Genomic DNA, 22,515 nt, shown 5'->3' with positions numbered 1-22,515 from the left:
CAAGGAGCAACAGCTACAAACTGGAACATATAAGATTTCACCTCAACATGAGGAGAAACCTCTTTACAGTGAGGGTGATGGAGCCCTGGAACAGGCTGCCCAGAGAGGATGTGACATCTTCTCTGGAGACTCAAAATCCACCTGGATGTGTTCCTGTGCAAACTACCCTAGGGGATCCTGCCTTGGCAAGGGAGTTGGACTCGATGATCTCTGGAGATCCTTTTTAACCTTTAAAGTTCTGTGATTCTTGGTCCAGCCCAAGGCAAGCAAAATTAATATCAAAACCATACAAAATACTGTTGATTTAAAGCATGTGCTGGTGTTGCTCTGTAGTACTGGGTGGGACCTGAGGGACTTCCCAGTTCCAGTAAAGTTGTGTTTGGAGTGCACAGGATACATTGGGACTGTGCTATACGCAAGTGGGCAGCAGACCTTCATCCCCAAAGGCCAGCTCAAGACCTGTACTGCTGTGAAGCTTTCACATCAAACTTGCTTTGACAATGTAAATTTTAGGTTCAACTTTGGACATGGTTTTGCCAAAGGGATGGGACAATGCTGAGCAGGATGTAGACTGGCTTCTGCTCTGCACAGAGCCTCAAAAGTGCAAGAGGAGCACAAAGGAGTACTTCTCACTGTCAGCAAGTGACACTTTGTCTTTCAGATTAAAGTTTTTAATTAAAATGGGCATTTCTGACCCAAATATTGGCAGCCACAGTACTGCTGAAATGTGACATCATTTATGACTCCAGGAGTAAGGAGTTCACTGTCCATGATCGTAAAAGAGATTCCAGTCTTGATTTGATATCGATTTAACAGTCAGCATAAGTTTTCCCTTTAATATTAAACAAAGTATGTCAGGCTGAAGTGTTAACTGTTCTCTTCCTCTAAGTTTCTGCATGGATGTTTCTTCCTATTCTTCCAAGCAGCAATGTCAGGCAGAAAGCAGCTTCAGACCTCCATCCTGTAGCACCATCCTTTTTTGGAGCTGCTGTATGATGCAATCCCCATCAGCACTCTTTTGCCCCTAATGCAACTGAAGGCCATTTCTGCCAGAAATCTTCTGTTACAGTAATTGCCAAAGATTGGTGAATCCAGGCTTCATTTCTTTCTGAAGGCACACTGCTAGTTTCTAACCCTGTGGTCAGCCCTTGCTCCCCAGCCATCCCCGTTCTAATGGCTTTAGTCTATTCTTGTAAGTCTCATTTATTTTCTTGCTTCCTTTTGACACGGGTGACACAACACATGACCTCTGATTTGTCTGTCTTCTGCTCTTATGTTTCTGGTATTCCTTAAGGAGATGTTCACTTTTCCAGCTCTGCTTTTCCCCTCAGTGAACTGAACTCAGAGACTCACATCAATGTCTCTTTTAATGGAAGTTTCTTACTCCAGTATCTGAATTTAATCTCCAGTGTTTTTCTTCCTGGCTTTAGCTGTAATTCTCCTATCACCTTTTGTTCCTTTGTTTAAAAAGAGACCGAAATCATGCAGTAACTGTTGTTCCTTGAGACATCAGGAGGACCTGGTCTTTTCAGGAGAACAGTCCACCCTATGAATTACACTTGAGTCAACACTAAGTTTTGATAACTTACTGCTGTCGTGAGCTAAAATATCCTAATAGTGGTATACAAGATTTTTCTCTTAGTACCTCTTCCAAGCCTAATCATTAGATAGAATTAAAGACAACACTGGAGGCTGGCCAGGAGCAGGGGGACAGGCTTTTCTCACTTGCTCCCTGTGATAGGGCAAGGAGCAATGAGTGTAAATTGCAGCAAAAGAGGTTCTACCTCAACACAAGGGGGAAAATTCTTTACTGTAAGGGTCACAGAGCACTGGAATAGGCTTCCCAGGGAGGTTGTGGGGTCTTCTTCTCTGGAGACTTTTAAGGCCTGTCTGGATGTGTTCCTCTGTGATCTGTGTTAGATAGTATTGTCCTGCTCTGGCAGAGAGGTTAGACACGATGATCTCCTTGGGTCCCTTCCAACCCCTAAGACCCTGTGATCCTGTGAACACTGTGAGCTGACAGAAGAGCTTGAATACCCCCTCTCTGTACTGTTCTGAGCTGAGGAGGATAGGGTCATTTCATTTAATTGTAAGCATGTGTGCTGTGAAGGCAGGGAATTAACATGGCTGAGTCAGGAAATAGACAAATAAAATCATTTTATTTTCCTGAAACCCTGCCCCCAAGGCTATATACAAAAATTAATTCAGTTTAATTAGCAGACTCAGTTCAATCAAGAATATCTTACAAAGGATACTAAAGATAAATTTGGATATTTGGGAAGTGAGGAAGTGGAAAAGGCTAAGCTATAAACACAGCTTTACCCCACTATCGACCAGGCTGAGCAGAAGATTAAGGGAGAGGCTTACTCATGGATGTGAGCTAGGCACTCGGCAAAGATCCCTTGCTGGATTCTTCCTGTAGGAGCAGCCTGTGGCATTACCGGCGATATCCGGTAATAGAGATCCGCGCCACTGAAGCCTGAAACGAGTCACAGAGCCACCAAACTCACAAGTGTCTCGAGCACTTCTTCCCGAGTGGGATGGTCACGGGACAATGCTGCCCTTAGAACTGGAGAGCAAAAATTGCTAGGGTTCACCCCCGGGAGGCAGTCAGCAATTAGCTACTGAATAGGGTCTGAGAGAGGGCGGTCCAGGTGCTCTGATGACCACCTGAAGCCAGATGACCCAGGCTTCTGTCTTTAGATCCCGGTGCTCTGAAGTGATACCTTAACCCCCACTCCCTGCAGGCATACAAAGCATCATTTTGTTGTGCCACATCCTAGCCAGGTGGGGTTGGTCTCTTCTCGCAGGCAACCAGCAACAGAACAAGGGGACATAGGCTCAAGCTGTGCTGGGGGAGGTCTAGGCTGGATGTTAGGAGGAAGTTCTTTCCTGAGAGAATGATTGGCATTGGAATGGGCTGCCCAGGGAGGTGGTGGAGTCGCTGTGGCTGGAAGTGTTCAAGCAAAGCCTGGATGAGGTGCTTAGTGCCATGGTCTAGTTGATTGGATAGGGCTGGGTGCTAGGTTGGACTGGATGATCTTGGAGGTCTCTTCCAACCTGGTTGATTCTATGATTCTATGATTTAGTTAATTGGAAGGTGTTAGGTGATAGGTTGGACTTGATGATCTTAGAGGTCTTTTCCAAGCTGGCTAATTTTGTGTTTCTGTGTCCATGTACATATTCCCCAACTGGTGAAGAAGTTTAATTTTGTCCTGTGATTACCCAAAAGTGATTTGGAAAGCATGGCCCAATACTGATTATTCCCATCATCTTGGACTGATGACAACCCTTGATTTACATGCAGCAATGTGGTTCTGAGAGAGCTCAGAACCGGCTGCAAATAAAGGTTTAATGATTGAATTATATATTCCCTGTGTGTGATAGAAAGTAATGTAAGACAACTGATTCGGCTATCAGACAGATTACATAAGCCCAAGTTAAGTGGTAGAATAAAAATGAGTGATATTCCTCCTTGACTTAAATACAGCACCAAGTACTATGCCCTTGAATTCAGCATAAAGCAATTTCCTCCTCTTTGGTCACAGCTAGGGGGCATTCCGAATGCAAATAGAGTCAGCTTTGCATTTTTAATATTTCTTATATACATAATTCACTGCCTCGGTTTAGAAACGTTATTGCTACCTCTTCTGTGCATCTGAATTATTTTGCACCTCTGAACTTTCATATTAACTTTCATGCCAGCTCTTAGAACATATTTTGTACAGGCAGGCTTGTGCTTACGGCTCTTGAAATTCACACATTGCACAAATGCACATCCAGGCACAAATGCACTGCACTGTGCCATTTCCTTGGGGCATAGGGGGATTGTTTTGGTCGTACCACAGTCCTGAATATCAGTGGGTAACAAATGGGAGCAAATCAAGAGCAATTAGTACGAGAATATCACATTTGTGTCTGATCTACTCCACTACATAATTCATTGGCATAATAGAGATTCTGTCTGATCAAGAGGGAGCAATGTTTCTTGCAGGTGGCTTTCAAAAGAACAGACATTACAGATGGAAGAAGATACCCACAATGGGAGGAAATCTATCCCCATGCTACTGTGGAATTAATTAATGCATTGCATAAGCCAGGGAGTGCGAGCTTATTGTGAGCAAACTTTACTTCATTGCATGTTTCAAAAGAGAGAAGTAGTCATGGCCATCTCCTGTGGCTGGGAATGTTCTTGAGAAATTTTTCACTCCAAAATAAGTGGAGGTGAAAATTTACAGCATCTTGCTTGTCTCAGCAAAACTCTTCAGTTGCAGGCTGACATTGTCAGCTGCTTGACACGGCAGGTCTCAGGCAGGTGGCTGGGTGATGACTTTGCTCATTGTTGCTCAAACTGTTCATGAGAGTGTGATGGTTTGGGTGTTCCCTGCCCCCACACACTTTAGAAATCACCCAGACTAGACTCAGCCAGCTCTGGAAATTGAATGAATGAAGCTTTCTATTTACAGCCTAGCACAAGATACAGACAGATATTTACAGTATATACAGTTATATACAAGTTAAAAGGTAATTTGGAAACACAACAGCCCTCCCAGAAACCTAGGTCCCCAAGAGGGTCTCCCAACCACCCTTCCACCTTCTCCCACCCCACTCTACCTTACCCCAGATGTTAGCTTGTGCCCAAGGAACAATGGAGGGTCAGCCAGGGGGGTTAGGAAGCAGGTGGATTAATCAGGTTAGGTTAAAGAGAGAATGCAGCCCAAAGCCCAGGAAGTGGCCGAATGTCTTATCTATGTTTGGATTCTTGCTCTTATACATCTCAGCAAGCCTATGAGTGAAGTAGACATCAGCATTGTTTCCCTTTCACAGCCTGTAATCTAGTTCTTCTCACCAAAACATTCTAGCTAGCTTCAGACTTGTACAGAGGGCACAACTCTGTCTCTTTCTCTCTCCACTCAGAAAGTAGTGGCAGAAACACCGTCTTGGTCCCACCTCTCCTGCAGCCCATCAGGACAGGGAGATGGAGATCCAGTTGTGCTCCTGTGGGGAGAGACACCTTTCCCATGCAACAGTCTGAGATGGGAAGTGAATGGGTTCAACTGGTCTCCTGCTCCCCAGTATTTGCTGACCAATGTTTGATGGTACCAAGTGTTTCCCTCTCCTAAAGGTGGCAAAATTGAACCCAGACTGACTCAGCAACAGTGTTTGGAGTGCTGACAACTGTACAGTCAGCATGATTTGTTCTTGGACCACAAACTGGGCTTTCTAAGAGACTGTAAACAAAAGGTATGGCCAAGTTCTTGGCTGCTTTGATTCTGCTGACTGTTTTGCAAAGCAAATTCAATTTGGAAACTGAAAATCAAGACTGCTGCCTTCTGCATCACAATCAATAATAGATGTCCTGACACCAACTCTAATTTCCCATTAATTTACATCAGCACAAACCAAATGGGACAATGGAAAATCCACCCCCAGCTTCCACAGAAGTTGTGTACTTCACACAAGCTACTGTAGGTCTGCAAAGCCAATGCAGGGGCTAAAATTGGGATAGCAGTCACAAGGATGCTGGCAAAAGCCTGAAAATGTTTCCTGTCTGCAAATGAGTACAGTGTACCTAAGCTGGTGGCTGCTCTTACTGGAAAGGATATTACTTTTGGGCTGACCATGCCCTGGCAACAGCAACTTAGAGCCCAACTCACTGTCTTTTCCACTGAATGGATGTAGAGGTCAGTCTCCAGTGTGATTTCTCTTCTCTGATCTGAAGTAATTACTGGTGGCACTGTGAGAGATTAAAATACACATCACTAAGACAATGAGCTGGTTTAGCTGAGGCCAGAACAAGGGACAGGTGTGAAAATGCATCGTGCACTGTCAGTGCACAAGGGTCCCAGTAGTCCCCACTGCAGTGCATGAGGAACTGCAACTGGAGCAATGCAAATTGGTCAGTCAGGGAGTTACTTGAGAAGCAGTTAGAACTGGACACATTCCCATCCCATGTTGGAACTGGCCCTGCAATGCTCCACTTCCATTTCCAGGTAAATGAAAATACATTTATTTTGGTCACTGAAGGACCTGTATCATCTGACTGTGCCTGAAGCTATCCACCCTACTTGATGATGTAACAGGTAGGGTGGTTGATTTTGTGATGGCAGCAAACTTCTTCACAAATGAGTCTCTGCCTTGAGTCTTATATTTTGATTTGCTGTACAAACCAAATGAAAGAAAAGAATCCATTTTGTACTGAACGAGTGGTTACTATTATTACTTTAAATGGCAAAACAAAATCCTTCTCCAAAATATGCCCTAATAAAGTTACAGAATCACAGAATCACAGAATTTCTTAGATTGAAGAAGACCTTCAAGATCATTGAGTCCAATCATTAGTTTCACATTGACAAGTCCTTGACTAAACCAAATCCCTCAGCATAACATCTAATCACTATGAATCTCTATGGTTGGAAAGGACACCAGGATCATCCAGTCCAACCTTCATCCCAGCATCCTTCATCACTAGACCATAGCCTCAAGCACCACATCCACTCATTTTTTAAACACCTCCAGGGATGGCGACTCCACCTCCCTGGGCAGCCTGTGCCAGTGCCTGACCACCCACTCAGGAAAGAACTTCCTCCCAACATCCAACCTAAACCTCCCCTGATGCAACTTGAGGCCATTTCCACTTGTCCTATCATTAGTAATTTGGGAAAACAGACCAGCTCCAGCCTTGCTACAATCTACTTTTGGGTAATTGTAGATTGATTTAACACAAAATCTCCAACTTGAGATGCAAAAAAAAAAACCAAACCAGACAGAAGTGATTTGGATTTTGGCCCTTGTAAGAGGGCTAGATTCATGCTGACTATCCAGTAGTCTGGTGGTTAGAATGCACAGCAAAAATGTGGAATCTGTATTCAGATCTGCTTTTCTCCCTGAAGGCAATCCCAGTTCCCTGTCCTCAAGGAAGTCATCACTACTTGCAGTGCTACTGGGCATGGAGATAGGGTTGTATGCCATTTGGAAGGCAGCAGGATGATTCCCTTTAGTTGATTCTGCTTTCTTTGAATAAATCATTGAAAACAGGATCCATATCTTTCACTTTTAAATTTATATCTTACCAGTCAACCCAGAGTGCTGCTTGCTAGTACATCTGGTGGAACATCTTTCAGCATTGTCTTGTGTAAGAACAAAATTGCTCAGCTCAAGATTTGTATGAAAAACTGGACAAACTGCTCAGCTTCCTTGTTGAAATTGATTAAAATACTTCACTTTGCAAAAGTGTTGAGAATTTAGTATGACCAATACTCAGTGCAAACTTTGCTGTAACAGTGTACCTTATTATTTAGTAGAGGAGTAGTAGTATTTAGTAGAAATTAATAAATCATAGGATCATAAAATCATAAACCATAGAATCATAAAACCATTAGATTCTATTATTCTATGATTTAGTAATTTCTTTTGTAGAGCAGCTTGTAACATAGCATATAGATCTGGTTGCACTAGCAGCCAGTGTGCTGAGCCACAGAGAAGCCTGTATTCATGCCAGATGTTAAATCCCTCTCTGTCCGTGTCTCCTCATTTCCTTCTGCCCTAGAAGAAACTTGGAATTCTTTGAAGAGTGACCTCCTAAGGCACCATCTCACATCTTATTTATTTCTCTCTTCTTCTGTCATTCATTACATTAAAGGTGGAGTTTGTTTTTTTTGGATTTTGTGTGTGTGTGTGTGTGTGTTTAAACTAGGCACTGTGGGTAGGGAGAAATAACTTTTACCTTCTGTTCTAATTGATGAACGATGTGTGAACTAATCAGAAAGCTTTGCTATAGCCACCATTAAAGCAACAGATGTATGTGGCTCAGGAGAGATTTGTTGAACAGCTTCAACCTTTAAGTGCAGAGGATAAATGGGTGGTGACATCATTATACCTTGACAAATAGAATTATATCATTCTCTCTCTCTTTTTTTTCCCCCCACCCATTGCTAAGGGATGATTTATTTCTATGGCTTTCATTTTTCATAAGACCCATTCATTGTCTCTAAAGTTAAAGCCCTTTTAGAATTGCAATATGTGACTAAAGTGGTTATAACACTTATAAAGTGGTGGTTTTCACATGGTCTGCAGGGTGCTGTCTTGTGAGATTTTCTCCTGAAAGCTACTTTTAATAGAATCCTGCTATGATGTGCAATATGGTAAGACAAAATGAAACATTTGCAACTCACTCTTGGGTTCATTTTTCAACCAGCCACAAAAGCAACATGTAACAAGTCAGAGGACAGTTGAAGTGGTTATATGGCATCTCCATCACTTGCTGGAGAGTTTCATTTTTGCAATGGACTTTAAGCTTTTGAAGGGAGAGTTGTTCTGCACAGTAATTCTGTGCCATAATAAGCAAGGAAACGTTACCCCTCTCACCCATATCTGCCCGGTATATCTTGAGCTCTTGCCTTGTTTGATTGCATTTCTTACATAGTCACTGAGATGGATCAGAATTTCCCTGAAAATTTCAGTTATTACTGAAGATTGCATTTCCCCCACTTTTACTGCAGCCAACAAATCAGAAGCTAAAAAAAAAGTGTGCATCTGTTTGGATAATCTATTTCCCCAGAGCAGATTAAAATGACAGAATAAATCTCGGAAGTTCTTGGAAGATCTTTGAATGAATTACAACAAGAGATGAAAACAAGGACTTGCCTAGGACCTAAATGAGGGAATTAAGGTGATGCTCTGTCAGGGCAAAGCTTGCAAAATAAAATAGGGGTACTGCAGAAGTATAGAGAGCAGATTAAAGGTGACATTTCTGCCACAAGTCCTTTATATACACTGGGGTAGAGGGAAGTGATCCAGGTTAGTTAGAAAAGAAAGTAAGTCTGGAACACAAAATTCACATAGAAGATATCATGGGTTCTGGCTTTCCCTGCCCATAGCCACAGCTTTGAAGGCAAGGGCTAAATAAGTGCTCATCCTGGTACCCTGGAAAAGGGGCAGGCAAGATGTGGATAAGATGTGGTAGTGATTTGTCTGCTGCTTCTGCATGTTTTAGGCCAAAAACTTTTCTATATGAGAAACTCTTTAAAAACCAACCCTGAATATGTGACCTGGTCCTCAAAAGAGCTGATGAGCTAATCATAGAATCAACCAGGTTAGAAGAGACCTCCAAGATCATCCAGGCCAACCTAGCACCCAGCCCTATCCAGTTAACCAGACTATGGCACTAAGTGCCTCATCCAGTCTTTTCTTGAACACCTCCAGGGATGGCGACTCCAATTTTGAAGGATCAATGGCTCAGCAAAAGGCTGCTGGTTGCCCCTGCTAATTGCTCCTGCCAGGAGTTGTAACTGGAAAATAATGGTGGAGTGCTCCTGTTCTGAGGATACTTTGCTGAAGTTTAGTTTAAATGAATGTCAATGTATGTCTGTGTATGGTTGTAGGAGCCAAATCTTAGCGTTCCTCTTGCCATCAACTAGCTGACTTTAAAATAGTAAGTTATGCTAAGTGCAAGAAAAGGAATGGAGGGGCAATATAATGGAAAAGAGAAAGTTTAAGTGCTGCCACTAAACAAAAGCAACCACTGTTTAAATCCACTTTGACAAAAGCTGTGCCTAGCTTCACCAGAAAAAAATGTATTTGCTCCAGGTACAGCAGTGAATAAATTTGCGACGTTTTTACAAGAGAACTGGCAGCAGATGATCACTTGGGTCCCTCCTGGCCCTAAAATCTATGAATCTTGGAAATGATGCCTCATTTCACAATCTAAGTCATTAAAAAGACCCTTTCATTATTAAAGTAATCACATTTCTTGGAAATGTTGCCCTTATCTGCTACGATGGTATAGCAAATGATTGGTGTTTTATCGAGATTCACGGGAAGAGCAGTGTTTGTTACCAGAATTCTTCTGTTTTATTATTTCCTCAAGATCATTAGAATTCCAAGATATAGAAGAACACTCAGTGTTACCACATAAAAATGGCATCAATTTATGTGCACCAAAGTAGCTCCTTCTGTTACTCCCTTTCACTGGAAGAGCAAGGGAGGCATGAAGCACCCACAGAAAGGGAGAGGTGTGTCAGGGGATCACAATCACATATGTATACCTCAGTAATGCTTACAAAAAGAATTTGGGAGTGAAGAAAGGCTCTAAGGATTAGTTTGTATTTTAAACTGAATTATAGAACCAACCATGTTGGAAGAGACCTCCAAGATCATCCAGTCCAACCTAGCACCCAGCCCTAGCCAGTCAACTAGACCATGGCACTAAGTGCCTCATCCAGGCTTTGCTTGAACACCTCCAGGGATGGTGACTCCACCACCTCCCTGGGCAACCCATTCCAATGCCAATCACTCTCTCTGGCAACAACTTCCTCCTAACATCCAGCCTAGACCTCCCGTGGCACAACTTGATACTTTGTCCCCTTGTTCTGTTGCTGGTTGCCTGGGAGAAGAGACCAACTCCCACCTGGCTAGAACCTCCCTTCAGGTAGTTGTGGACAGCAAAGAGGTCACTCCTGAGCCTTCTCTTCTCCAGGCTGCACACTATCAGCTCCCTCAGCCTCTCTTCACAGGGCTGTGCTTCAGGCCCCCCACCAGCTTTGTCGCCCTTCTCTGGACATATTCCAGTATCTCAACATCTCTCTTGAATTGAGGAGCCCAGAACTGGACACAGCACTCAAGGTGTGGCCTGTCCAGTGCTGAATACAGGAGCAGAATAACCTTCCTTGTCCTGCCGGCCACACTGTTCCTGTTCCAGGCCAGGATGCCATTGGCTCTCTTGGCCACCTGGGCACACTTCTGGCTCATGTTCAGCTACTATCTGCCAGTACCCCCAGGTCCCTCTCTGCCTGGCTGCTCTCCAGCCACTATGTCTCCAGCCTGTAGCACTGCCTGGGGTTGTTGTGACCAAAGTGTAGAACCCTGCACTTGTCCTTGTTAAATCTCATCCCACTGGCCTCTGCCCACCTATGCAGCCTGTCAAGGTCCCTTTGTAGGGCTGTCCTACCCTCCAACAGATCCACACCTGCTCTTAGCTTGGTGTCGTCTTCAAACACAGCTGTGTTTTAAACAAGGATGGTTCTTGACCTTACGGCACTATGTCAGGCTGCACTACTGCTGTGGAAGACTGAAAGTGCTCTAAAAACTTCAGGAACCTCAGGAAAGAGAGATTCTACTCAGTTCCTATGGGTTATAAATGTGTCTTTATGACAGAAAACAGGCAAGCATTGTCTTTAATTTTGTCTCTTTCAGTGCCTAGCCCAGGAGAGGGGGACCAATTCAACTTGAATTTGCTGATGGTACTGTACAACATGACCAATTACACGCACCTGATGGGCCTCCTGGTGATCTCCAAGGTCTGTGCTGCAAACTAGCACTTAACTTGCTATGGATGAGGCTGTACTGGCTCAAAAATGTTCTTCACAGTGGCACTTCTGGATAAATAATAAGCTCAACCAAACAGGGATGAGTAAAGCAAGAAAGCAATTTTTTATACTGAGTGGCTACAAGGTAGGATTGAAGCAAATTAAACAATTTGCTTGAGAAAGTAGGTTCCATAGAAGCTTCTGGTTTTGATGAGCTGTCTCTCCAAAGAACTGGATATACTTTAGCAGTATCATTTCTGATTTATCTACTGTTGCCAGATAAATTGTCTTCTGGAGGGAAGAGCAGAATTCTCTTTATTTAATGTACCATGTCTGGAATGTGGACTAGATTCAGCTAGACGTCGCTTACAATTATTTATGTAACTTATTAATCACTGAGCTGTCACTCAGCTGTTTTATAAACACAAAAGAACACTTGGAGCCTGAAAAATTACATTTTTTTCCTCCCTTGCACCTCCCCAAAGGCCCCTTTGCACTTCTGAGGAGACCTCCATTTAAATAAGAATCTGTTGCCCAGTCTAAGTAACAAGGAACTCTGTAATGATAATTTAAAGAGCACGCTTGCACTTTGTGCTTGGGAATTGAGTGGTTTGCTTTATGGTGCTGTAAACCTTTCCTTTTAACTTTTCTGGCCAATGTTCCTGGGTCACCGTGTAGGGTTGGGTTTTTTTTTCCTTAAATGGGTCATGGATAGGTTCCCCTTCTTGCATGCTCAGCAACCTGTTTTACCCATGCTTGGAAACCCATGGCACCACTCAAAGAGTGCTACCTGTGGACCATGCCTGCTTGAAACTGGCCAGTGCATTCAAAGTGTAAGATGCTTAAATGCAGATGTGCACACACCTATGCACCTTCTGGGCTCACACTTCTCCTTTCTCTAACATTCCCTTTCATGTTGAGTTAATCTGTGTGGGTTTGTGCAGCTGACTCTTGAGCTCCCTTGCAGGATGTCTCTTTCAGGAGAAAGTACCATGCCACTTCAGAGCCCAGCATCCGGACTCTAAATGGTACACAGAAGAGCAATGACTCCATTCAGCTGAATTACATTTACAATCTGATTATGAATGACATCTTTGAGGCAGGCTATTCATCATTTGGTGTTCTATGTGAATCTCAGTGTCTTGAAGCTTCATAAAGGCAATTTATTAAACAGATTTAGCCAGACCAGGAGATGACTTAGTAAGCCAGTGAAAGCTCATGACTGGCACCCACTGCTGGCTGTGGGGCTCCTGCATTCTCACCTTGGGCTGCAGCATACTGGTAAGATGCTTGTGCTTTTGGTGCCTCAGTTTAGCCAGCAGTGCAATGATTATGCCTTCTCACCCATTTGGTGTGCTGACTAGCAACATGTTTTTAATCTTTGCATGAAAGGCTCCACATTAATCCATGCCACGATTTGCTTTGTTTGCTCCCACCATTAAAATTACTTGTTTCCCCCAAAGATCTGCCATCTGTCACTATTCACATTTTACATTTTTATGCTCCACAGTTGAGCAAACACCATTGCCTGAATAATTCTACTCCCTATTATCAGTCCTTGGAAGTGGCTTCAGGTTGGGGCAGTTGCAAAGTCTTGCTCCTGGTTGGATTCCCTGGAACACCAAAGCTCCCCCTGCAGCCTTGTCCTCAGTGTGGCTGCTAGTAACATCCCATTATTTTCATTGAAGGAATTAACCTGGTCTTAAGAAAAAGGGAGAAATAAAATGTGTTGCCCACATTACCATCATTTGCAAGATGTAACACTGAATTGTAGGAGGGAGAGGCAAATGGATGAGACATTGCCTGCATGGATGCAGGCAGCTGCAGGGGGACTGCTCTGTGCTCTCTGCACAGGTAATGATGTTGCAGTATTGTTGGGTATCTGTGTTTGCAGTTAACAAAGGAAAGGGGCAGGTCCTGGGTGACAGCTGGGCCGTACAGCTGTGAGATGCAAGCCACTGTCCGAGGAGCAAGTTGCAAATGATTTTTGTGTTTTCACAGCCTTTGTGAATAATACCCTGTCAAAGTCTCATCAAAAGTTATTAGTCCCTCCATAAACTGGTACTTCAATATGTAAACTTGCCTTGTAATTAATTTTATGAGCTATGCCCCTGGCACCATAGAGCTCTTATTTCATTTTAGGAGCATAATTGATTAGGCTTCCTGTAGCTATGATGTAGACCAAGGATGTCGCCACCAAACAAGGAGCAATTCTTGACAGCTCGTTTGTGAGGGGATTGCTACTGTTTGCTAGCATTGAGCATACATAAGGCATAGGAAAATATTTCATGCTGCTGCTGTGTCCTGCTTGAAGTTAAAGTAGCAAAAGTAAAACCAAGGAGACTGTCTAATTATACAGACAAATTAGTAAGGTTAATTCAAATGTATTTGTACAGGAGCTTTTATTCTCCACTGCAAAGGTGGTTTTTTTTCCCCTTCTCCACTTAATTCCTTTGAAGATACTTGCCTCACTATCATCAGATGACATTCCCATTCAGGCAACTAGATTTTGCATTGCTAAAATTTCCCTCTGCTTCAGTTGCATCAGATATTTTTCTCTACTTTGTGCAACTGTTATAGCACCATAAAATATCTCTTTCTGCCCTTTAGCAATTACAGAGTCTGTCTTGATACCAATGGTTTAGTAATGGAATGTTCCTTCTTTTTTCTTCCTGTTTAATATTTGAGTGAATGTTACTTGTGTTGGACACTCAGGCTGTATTAGCTTAATTTATGGTTTAGACCAGTGAAGCAATCTTTCCTGTGGATAAGGTCAAAAGGGCCTTCTTTTAATTAATTAAAAATAGGCTTATGTAGGACAATGCATGTAAGTAATAAAGACATAATGTGTATTTGTGTGGCCATAAAGAAAAGGAGTGAGGTTATTCACAGTCCACCAATTGTAGCTGGAGTCTCACCTCAAAGCTGATAACAGAAGCAAAAAAAGAAGTGTTATTTTATTTCTTCCATATCCTAGAGAGGAGGAGGCTCTTGAGGAGACTTTATTTCTGACTTTCAGTACTTAAATTGGGGTTTTCTTAGCAAGGCCTTTTGGGACAGTACAAGGGGTGATGATTTAAACTGAAAAGGGAGAGATTTAGACTGGATACAGCGAAGAATTATTTTACACTGAGGGTGATGAAGCATCAAGGACGAGGGGCAATGGAGCAAAGATGGAGGAGGGGAGATTCAGATTGGAAGTGAGGAGGAAGTTGTTCAGCATGAGAGTGGTGAGAGCCTGGAATGAGTTGCCCAGGGAGGTGGTTGAGGCCCCATCCCTGGAAGTGTTTAAGGCCAGACTGGATGAGGGTCTGGCCAACCTGGTCTAGGGTAAGGTGTTCCTGCCCATGGCAGGGAGGTTAGAACTGGATGATCCTTGTGGTTCCTTCCAGCCCTGACTGATTTTGTGATTCTGTGGTGAAAGCCACATCCCTGGAAACATTGCCGGTCGTGTTGGATGGGACTTTAAGCAAGCTGAGCTACCTGAAGATATCCCTGCTCACTGCAAGGATGGGATGGACTATATAACCTTTAGAGGCCCCTCCCAACCTAATGTATTCTCTGAGCCTATGATTTTATATCCTGCTAATGCTAGCTGGAGGAGTGAGCTGAGTGGGGTCTAAGAAAGGCAAATCCTAGTTTACCACAAACACTTAAAGCCTGTAAGTGCACGGTTGAAACTAAAAGTGTCTGATGCTTGCTGCCTCTCCAGGGGAAGCTGTGCATAGCTGAATTCAACGTAATTAAAGAAGGCAAAACCTCAAACCCCAAAAATTAAACTAAGAGAATTTCAAAGGGAGAGTCAGAAGAAATGAGACATGCTTCCCTCCAAAAGCGCAGCAGAATGATAAATTACTTTTGCCTTTCCGAAGCCAAGCTGGAAACCTCTGCTCACCTCTATTATCTACTTCTGGTCTCTGAAGATACATTACCATATTAATTCATTGCGTTATACAATTTGAGCAACTAAATGAGTTTACCTCATGCCCTCTTAATGGCATTTTCTTCTAATGCTAACTTTAAGTGATACGTTTTAGAGGGTCCTTGAAGCAGAATGCATCACGAAAATTTATTTAAACTCAATTTAGCTTACAAATTATGACTTATCCTTTCTTGATGAACCAAGTATAGGAAAACCACATAGCCTCTCTGTGGAAAAAAAACCCAACATCTCATGGCATTTTCCCAAGTAACACAAGGTTTTACTGGGGTGAAATAGTAGCTGCCATGTCTTGAGAGATCAAGAGAAACTGTTTATGTAAAAGATAACCATAGCATCACACAGCAAATGACAGGCATGATGAATTTGGATGGTTACATACGCAATCCATCGTAATCAATATGGTGGTGCCACACCACACATCATATCCAGCATGTGCCAGGGTAGTTGGATGGCTGCATCATGTCTTGGGAGGTCAAAAGGAACTGTTTATGTAGAAGATAACCATAGCATCACACAGCAAATGACAGGCATGATGAATTTGGATGGTTACATACGCAATCCATCGTAATCAATATGGTGGTGCCACACCACACATCATATCCAGCATGTGCCAGGGTAGTTGGATGGCTGCATCATGTCTTGGGAGGTCAAAAGGAACTGTTTATGTAGAAGATAACCATAGCATCACACAGCAAATGACAGGCATGATGAATTTGGATGGTCATCTGCAACCCATCGTAATCAATATGGTGGTGCCACACCACACATTACATCTAGCATGTGCCAGGGTAGTTGGATGGCTGCATCATGTCTTGGGAGGTGAAGAGGAACTGTTCATGTAGAAGATAACCATAGCATCACACAGCAAATGACAAGCATGATGAATTTGGATGGTTACATCTGCAACCCATTGTAATCAATATGGTGGTGCCACACCACACATCATATCTAGCGTGTGCCAGAGTGGTGGGATGGCTGCATCATGAGTGGGCTCACCAGACAGCAGGCCACCAGACACGGGGCCAGCCTGTAGTGCAAAACATCAGAAAGTGTTTTCCAGTCACTGAGATAGCAGATAAGAAGATAAGAAATAGGTCCACTGAGTTTTGAGACAAAAGGAATTTTGTGACCTGTGACTGTGGCTCCAACAGGAGCCATCCGCCCATGCCTTGGTCACAGGTTTTTTGTACACACATATGTATTTCTACCTATACATAAACACTTGCATTAAATATGCCTGCAAGCAGCTTAGAGACAGAAACAGCAAGCTGACTTGTGGTCTCATGTCTTGTGGGATTACCCACAAGAGTTGCCTCTCCATCTCACATCTACAAAGTTTGCATGGAATGAGAAGCCTGATGGAAGGCTCTTTGTGCAGCTAGTCCCTAGGTCTTCTCGTTCTCTTGTTCCTAGGCTTCCTGTTGGTCAATGTCTTCAGCTGATCAGGAAGACATTGCAACTTCTGTGCATATCAATAAGTTCTGAAATATTTCCATTTTAGCAAGGGTAAATGTTTATGAAAGTGCCTGCAGCTCTCCTCTTTTATTCACTGGGGCCTCATTCAGCTGAAGCATATATTTCTGTGTTTTCCTGAAACACTAAGGATGAAATTTATAGAATCACAGAATTGTCAGGGCTGGAAGGGACATCAAGGATCATCTAGCTCCAACTCCCCTGCCATGGGCAGAGACACCTCACACCAGATCAGATTGCTCAGAGCCACATCCAGCTTGGCCTTAAAATCTTCCAGGGATGAGGCCTCTACTACCTCCCTGGGCAGCCTGTTCCAGTGTCTCACCACTCTCATACTGAAGAACCTCTTTCTGACATTCAATCTGAGTCTAACCACTTCCAGTTTTGCTCCATTCCCCCTAGTCCTATCACTCCCTGACATCCTTAAAAGTCCTTCCCCAGCTTTCCTGTAGGCCCCCTTCAGATACTGGAAGGCCACAAGGAAGTCTCCTCAGAGCCTTCTCCTCTGCAGACTGAACATCACCAGCTCTCTCAGTCTATCTCCATAGCAGAGCTGCTCCAGCCCTCTGATCATCCTCGTGGCCCTTCTCTGGACATGCTGCAGCACATCCACATCCTTCTTGTAACAGGGGCTCCAGAATTGGATGCAGTACTCCAGATGGGGTCTCATCAGAGTGGAATAGAGGAGGAAAATCACCTCCCTCAACCTGCTGGCCACACTTCTCTTGAAGCAGCCCTCTGGGATGCAAGTGCATACTGGCAGCTCATATTGAGCTTTTTGCCCACAAATTTCATTGAATAAGTTCCCATATCTGTCACCTGCTGGAGAAGCAAAGATAATACTGTGCAATTTAGGTATATATATTTTTTTCAGGAACATTTTACAAACAAACCTGCAAATCATTTATGCAGTGTCATTGTTATCAACACGCTCTGTTAGAAATAGAAGAACAATTTGACCTTCATGAGCAGAAGAGGATGACAGCTCTGCATTCAGTAGAGCTACTCTTACATGTGAAGTCAAGCAGCTGTACAAAGTCTGCAGACTTGAGGAATACATCCAAAATCATAGAATCATAGAATCAACCAGGTTGGAAGAGACCTCCAAGATCATCCAGTCCAACCTAGCACCCAGCCCTAGCCAATCAACTAGACCATGGCACTAAGTGCCTCATCCAGGCTTTGCCTGAACACCTCCAGGGACGGTGACTCCACCACCTCCCTGGGCAGCCCATTCCAATGCCAATCACTCTCTCTGGCAAGAACTTCCTCTGAACAACCAACCTATACCTTCCCTGGCACAACTTGAAACTGTGTCCCCTTGTTCTGTTACTGGTTGCCTGGGAGAAGAGACTAACCCCACCTGGCTACAGTCTCCCTTCAGGTAGTTGTAGACAGCAATGAGCTCTGCCCTGAGCCTCCTCTTCTCCAGGCTAAACAACCTCAGATCTCTCAACCTCTCATAGGATTTGTGTCGCCCTTCTCTGGACATGTTCCAGTATCTCAGGGGAAGCATGCACTGAATTATGCTTTAAAATGCTATTAAATTCCAGAGGATTTAGCTTTAAGAGAAAATGGAATTGCTTAGTGTACAGTTTAGTACTCATTTGCCCAAGCATCTTCAGGCTGCACACCCCCAGGTCCCTCAGCCTCTCCTCACAGGGTTTGTGTTTTTTTTTTTTCATTGTGCTTTTGTTCATTGAAACTCTAATATTATGGATAGAATTATCACATTGTTTAAAACCTCAAACAACAGATACACCAAATATAATTGCTCTGTTTCATATGTTTCTTAAGATACAACAGTGAGAGCAGGCCAACTGCTTTGGTTAGCTGGCTGGTTTCTTTACCACTTTTGGATTTGGTTTCATTGCTTTTTCTGTTTCCTTTTTTTCTTTAAAGCATTCAGCTACTGGCTATTTACAGTGGCTGACAGAAGTTGCATTAACTTCCTGCCAAATGGAAATCAGTTCCTATTTGACCTTCTAATATGTACTAACCACCTTTTAACTTTAAAGGGAATATCATCTCATCTCTGTAGCATTGACATAAATTAGGAAATAGAAAGTACCTTCATTTGACAATTTCCACTGTAAGTACATGATCAGCAGTCTTAGATTTAGTGATCTTTATTTAATAGGTTTATCCCTGTGCTAGATATGGTATTCACTTAAACTGACTTTGCTTTATTTGAATTATTGCCCAGATTTGCTCAAGTACAAATGATCTAATCTTCCAAAATACATTTTCTGATCAACATAAGCAAACAGTCTGAAGAAGCAATTATGTAAAAGAAATGCTTTTAGGCAACAAATGGGTCTATAAATAAACAAGAAGTTCCTAATCACAGGCTAGGTAAAAAACACAAGTGTGCAATTTTTATTTCTTTTTTTTTTTTTCTAATAACAACAACAACAACAGAAAGCAGTTAAACTCAATGGCTTTGCATGTTTCTGGAAGCAAGAGACCAAAAGTACTTTGGGAAACTGAGTACAGTGGAAGCAAAAGCTGCACCAGCTTTTTTCACCAAAGTTCAGCCAGCATCTCTGACTTGCCAGGTTTGCACAGATCAACAAGAAATTGTAGGGGGGGGGGGGGGAAAGGAGGAAATGGGAAATGGCCATTTTTAAAATTTGCTACCTGTAGAGAAAGGAAGGGATTTTTTTTTAACAAGTGGAAGTTGGGGTTATTTTCCAACAATGAAAATCATTGCAGAAATATACTAGCTGTCTGTGCTAGTTTGAAGCTAGCTAGAAACTAGCTGTTTCTATGTTTTGGTGAGAAGAATTAGATTGTAGGCTGTGAAAAGGAAACAGTGGTGATGTCTACTGCACTCATAGGCTTGCTGAGATGTATGAGAACAAGGATGCAAACATAGATAACACAGAGTCTCTCTCTGGCTTTTTGGGCTGCACTTTTCTCTCTCTCTCTAACCTGCCATCTGTGTGACTAATCCTTCTGCTTCCTAACCCCCCTGGCTGACCCTCCAAACTCACCTTAAATGTAAGGCAAAGTCTGGGTTAAGGTAGAGGCATGGGAAGAAGGTGGAAGGGTGGTTGGGAGCCCCTCCTGGGGACTCTGGTTTCTGGGAGGGCTGTTGTGTTCCTGTATTACTTTTTTAAACTTGGATATTTCTGTCTGTAGCTGTATATATGCTGTAAATATCTGCCTGTATATTGTGCTAAGCTGTAAATAGAAAGCTTCATTCATTCAATTTCCAGAGTGGCTGAGTCCAGCCTGGGTGATTTTCTTAAGTGTGGGGGGAGGTGGGTAACACCCAAACCATTACACTGTCAAAAGCTTCAAATCTTTTCTAGTAGGCATTCCCAGAATTCTGGACTTCAAATGAATTCCTCCATGGTTTTTGTCTGCAGTCCTGTAAGCAGGAGGAGACATGTTTGCCACATCTCCAGGTGACTGCCTGCACAACGCCGACAGAAGAGCTCTGCCGATGTAAATCAATACATTGTTTATGTTGCTCATGGCAATGCCTTTCTATCTTTGATGTATAAGATGAGAAGAGCAAGTGCAGTGTCCCTGGAGAAACAAGTGCCTTTTAGATGTACAAACAAGGCAGTTACTCGCAAAGCCCTTCCTGGCATGGGGAGATGGAGAAGGTGCTAGCCAGAGCAGAGGCAGCGTGTAAAACAAATATTTAAGCTTTTACTACGTAAGATATATTCTGCCCTTTGTAAAAGAGAGGGGGAAAATAATAACCAAAGTAGGGAGGAGAGACACAACATGAAATACTAGTTAGATACCTGCTCATTTCCTCAGGTATCTCTGCACTGCATACTTTGGACCATAGCAGATGCTCCCGTGGTGACAGAGATGTTTATTTACTGGACAGCAGGGAATGACAATGTCAGCAAATGACATTTCTGTTCTTTTAGATGCTTTTTTCCCCCCTTTTATTTCTTCCAAGAGAGAGATGTGCTTCAGTTAATGAAACTGGCAGCAGCAGTTTTTCAGATACCATTCCCAGTCCCACTTTGAGTATGTGTGTTCATGCATGAAACAAAAGTAGACAGCAGGTACTGCAGCTTAGTGATTCTTCTCTCAGCCCTCTGAAGCCTTTTGCTCCAATTATATGCACACTGTTGTGGGGTTTTTTGGGGGGTGAACAGCAATGCCTGTGAAGTGTCAAGGAGATTTCAGGCTTGGATCATGGGAAAGGACCTAAATATTTCTTGCATTAGGTGCCTGGCCTTTTCTTCAACCCTCCCACACATCTGTTGTTGTTGACAACTCTACTACACTGTCCATAAAAAATGACCTGATAGCTAAAACTCTTGTAGTTGACACTGCTCTAGTAAAATAAATACATAAATAAATCACTAAAATTAGTGTCTGCAGGAAGCTGCAGAAAATAGGAAATAGATTTTTAAGGGAGAAGCTTCTTAGAGAAGCGACCAGGGTCTGAGAAAGAAACAGTTTTGGCAGGTTGCTTAGTTTGTGGGCTTTATACCTACTGAAACTTTTCCTGAGGGTCCATAAAAAGTATTTGCTTTGTAACAGCCACAGGCTGCTGCTGAAATTCATAAGTGATGAACTGGATGCTGATTTGGAACCCTCTGGGTAGCTTCTCAGGGTTCTAAATCAGCTCTGCTGTTTGGTGTGTGGCCCAGTGGGAAAGGAAAAGGTGGTAGATCTGTTAATTGCTCCTTTCCACATGAGGGTCGAGAGGAAGAGCTAAATAAAAGTTAAACATACAACTGGGGGAAAAAATACAACAAATAACCAATTACACCTACCCCTCCACAAAAAAATAACCCAAGAATGCAAGCAATCAAACTTAATATCCCAGGAACCACAGTGTACTGGCTTTGGGTGAGATACAGTTAGTTTTCTTTACAGTAGCTTGTATGGTACTATGACTGGATGAGGCACTTAGTGCCATGATGTAGTTGATTGGACAGGGCTGGGTGCTAGGTTGGACTGGATGATCTTGGAGGTCTCTTCCAACCTGCTTGATTCTATGATTCTGTGACTTAGATTTGTGATGAAAAAATGTATTGATAGCACAGTTCTTGCTGAGCAGTGCCCATGAAGCATCAAGGCCTCTTCCTCACCCTATCAGTGAGGAGGCTGGGGCTGCACAAAAAGTGGGGAGGGAACACAGCAGACACCAACTGACCAAAGGGAGATTCCATACCACATGATGTCATGCTCAGCATTTAAAGCTGGGGAGTGGGGGGAGTAGGAACAAAGGCATGCTAAAATCACAGAAACACAGAATCACTGAGGCTGGAAGAGACCTAACACCATGACAGCAGCTAAACCATGCCACCAAGTGCTACATCCAACCTTTTCTTAAAGACCTTCAGGGATGGTGACTCCACCACCTCCCTGGGCAGCCCATTCCAGTGCCTAATCACCCTTTCTGTGAGGAAATGCTTCCTAACACCCAACCTAAACCTCCCCTGGCACAGCTTCAGACCATGCCCCACTTGCCCTGTCACAAGTTGTGTGGGAGAGGAGCCTGACCCCTACCTGACTACAACTTTCTTTTTTCCCATCTCCCTCAGCCTTTCCTCATACGACTTCCCCTCCAGCTCCCTCACCAGTCTCAGTGCTCTCCCCTGGACCCATGTGGTACCTGCATGTTTCACAGACTGATATTCTCAGCCAAAGCAGAATCCAATCCCAATCTGCCAGCTGAAACTTGGACCCTGGACCAGAATTTGCTATTTCCACTCAACTTCACAGAGAGCTAACACAAATACAAAGACCTGTTCTTAGGCCATAGTAAAGACACAAAAGGTAGCAGGTGTCTTTCTGTTGGAGTGTAGG

This window comes from Pogoniulus pusillus, chromosome 28 (genome assembly GCF_015220805.1).
Source record: "Pogoniulus pusillus isolate bPogPus1 chromosome 28, bPogPus1.pri, whole genome shotgun sequence".
Classification (NCBI taxonomy): Eukaryota; Metazoa; Chordata; class Aves; order Piciformes; family Lybiidae; genus Pogoniulus; species Pogoniulus pusillus.
This window is presented reverse-complemented; position numbering follows the sequence as displayed.